A 3,092-nucleotide genomic window follows, 5' to 3' on the forward strand; every position below is an offset into this window, starting at 1 on the left:
GTGTTTATCTGTGTGAGGTTCTTGAGCTTGTTGCTAGCTTTACAACAAGCCCAAGTTCATCGAAAACGGAATCCGCATGCATCTTCTATTGCGTTTTCGAGTTTGGACGTCTTCACCGGTTCTTGACGGTGGGAGACTCCCTCTCTAAAATCATCTAAAAATGTTCTGAGAGGAGTCTCCATATTTCCAGTGTTTGTTGGGGTTCTATTCGTCGTTATCTTTCCAACAAAATTGGTTTCATGCGAATCGGAGTTCGGGAGCAATAGTTATTAAAGAAAAGGGAAAAAGGAAATATAAAAAGAGAAAAAGAAAAAAGGGGGGAGAGTCCAGCCGGCCGACCGGCCCAGACACCGGCCCACCCGGTCCGCGACCGGGTCCGGCGCTGGTGCCATTCGGGCCAGATCCAGTGGCCTTGGGCCCGTGACCGGCCGCTGGCCCGGTCCGTCGACCGGCCCACCCGGCGCACCTCCCGGCCCGACCGGGGCCCCACCGGGCCGCCTCCCCGCCGGCTGGGCCTCACCGCCCCGCTCGGCCCAACGCGCGCAGCCCGCGCGCCCCACGCCTACCGCCGCCCACGCGCGCGCGCTCGGCGCCGAGCTGTCGGGCCGGACCGACCGGGCTGCCGACCGGACGCCTCAGCGCCAAATCCGGTCGGCCGGCCTGGCAGCCGGCTGGGCCGTTTTTCTGGCCGTTTTTCCTGCGTTTTTAATGGTTCTTTTTCCCCAACGGTTATATTTGCTCCCATGCTATAAATAGACCTTTCTTCCACCTTGACCTCACGAGTTCTTCCCATTCTCTCTCCTCCATTGTTGCATTTGAAGAACTTGCTCTCCCCTTTGATTCCTCCAACCATTCTTGCTCATTCTTGAGGGATCTAAGAGAGGAGATCTAGATCTACACTTCCACCAATCCATTTCTTCTCTAAGTGAGGGAATCTCTTGGGATCTAGATCTTGGAGTCTTTTGTTGACTTTCCCCATTGTTCTTCCTCTCCAATCTCATCCTAGCATTTGTTGTTTGGGTGGGATTTGAGAGTGAAGGATTTGAACACCTCTAGTGTTCTTGCTTTGCATCATTGCATAGTGTTGAGCTCTCCACCAACGATTAGTTCGAGTGAGAGACCGTGAGCTTGTTACTCTTGGAGGGAAACCTCCTAGTTGGCTTGGCGGTTGGTGCTCCGGTGATCTCTTCAAGAAGATTGTGAAGAGGCCCGGGCTTCTCCTTCGTGGAGCTTGTGAAGTGGTTGTGGAGCTTGCCATCTCCGGAGCGGAGGAAAAGCTAACCATAAGGAAAGGGCCATTATCCTTCGTGTGTGTGGTTCGGAGAATAGGGTGAGCCTTCGTGGCGCGGGGAATCCTTCGTGGGACCTCCACTCCTCCAAACGTGACGTACCTTGTTGCAAAGCAAGGGAACACGGGAATACATCCTCGTCTCCGCGTGCCTCGGTTATTTCTATACCCGAGCTCTCTTTCCTTGTGATAGCCATCGTGCTTGAAGTACATATATCTTGCTATCACTTGTGCTACATATATCTTGTGCCTATCTTGCTTAGCTCTAGTTGCCATTGTTACACTTAGTTGAGCTTAGCATATTTAGGGTTTGTGCTTGTAAGTTAAACATTAGTTTAATTCCGCATTCTTACAAGACAAATCCGCAAGAGTTTGTAATTGCCTATTCACCCCCCCCCCCTCTAGGCGACATCTCGATCTTTCAATGAGGCATTTTTTCAACAGATGCAATTTGCCTGGAATCCGGCAAGAGAAATCAAGATACGTGCTGTGGGGGAGAACCTTTTTGTTATTCAGTGTTTTTGTCTCGAGGACTGGGAGAAGGTTACAGAACGAGGACCTTGGTTATTCCGTGATTGGGCGCTTCTGCTTGCTCCCTACGATGGCTTCTCTGATCCTTCACGGGTGGAGCTGGAGTTCATGCCTGTCTGGTTGCAAGTGCATAAGATCCCAGAGGGATATAGGAAGCTGGAAATTGTGAAACCCCTGATTGCCCGCTCTGCTGGCGAGGTAATTACAGTGGAGATGACTCCTACGGGAAGCTTTAAGGGTGACTTTGCCCGTGCTAGGGTGAAGCATGATGTGAGGAAGCCTCTGACAAGATTTTTATCCATAGCCCGAGGAGGGAAAAGGTGTCTCTTTGCTGTCAAGTATGAGAAGCTGGGTATGATTTGTAATGCCTGCGGCCGAATTGGACATGTATACAAAGAATGCGGCATTGGCGTTTTTGAGGAGAAAGAGCTGAAGTTCGGTGACTGGATCCATGCAAATTCCACTGGTAGGGGGCGTGGTTTGGGAGGACAAGGTGGTGGGCTTCGAGGCAGCCGTTCTGATTTCATGAGCCCGGGAGGTCGTGGTGATCTCTCGAGAGATGGCGGCGGCCGTGGTAGAGGCGAATGGACTGGCACAGGTAGAGGTAGAGGAGCTTTTGTTGACTGGCGACAACACCCCGAACACCAGCATGGTAAAGTGGTCTCAGACCCGGATTTGGCAGACACTGCTACGAGCCCAATCAAACGCAATGATACTGTCATGACAGATGCTGAGACCAATGCCAAGCGTAGGCTAGGTTTTTCGGAGGAGGCCATGAAGGACCCTTTGAGCCTTGGCTTGGAATTACCACCTGGCACTATGGTTGTTTACGGTGATGAGGGGGAGAAGGTGACTAATGATTTGAGTGCTGACAAGAAGAGACAAAAGAAATTGGATGGAACTCCAACATCCAGTGCTAGCTCAGGATCGGTGGCACCCCTCGAGGGTGACCGCCGGGCGCAATGAGTATCCTCGCTTGGAACCCCCTGACATAGGCATCCCCAATGGGCCTGCCGAAGATAGTACCCGGGGTTTACTGAAGGCCCACGACTCGAAGAATAAGAAGAATCGGAAGCCCAAGTTGTTATTAAGGAAAGCTAGAGTTGTATTAGGAAATGATGTTTGTAATCTTGCGGGATGAGTTAGAAACCCTCCCGGACTCTGTAACTTGAACAATACGAATCCCTCGGCTCCACCTCCTATATAAGGGGGAGTCGAGGGACAAAGAAAGCATCAAATCATTGTCTCACAAACCCTAGTTTCTACATCGTCG

This window comes from Lolium rigidum, chromosome 3 (genome assembly GCF_022539505.1).
Source record: "Lolium rigidum isolate FL_2022 chromosome 3, APGP_CSIRO_Lrig_0.1, whole genome shotgun sequence".
Taxonomy (NCBI): Eukaryota; Viridiplantae; Streptophyta; class Magnoliopsida; order Poales; family Poaceae; genus Lolium; species Lolium rigidum.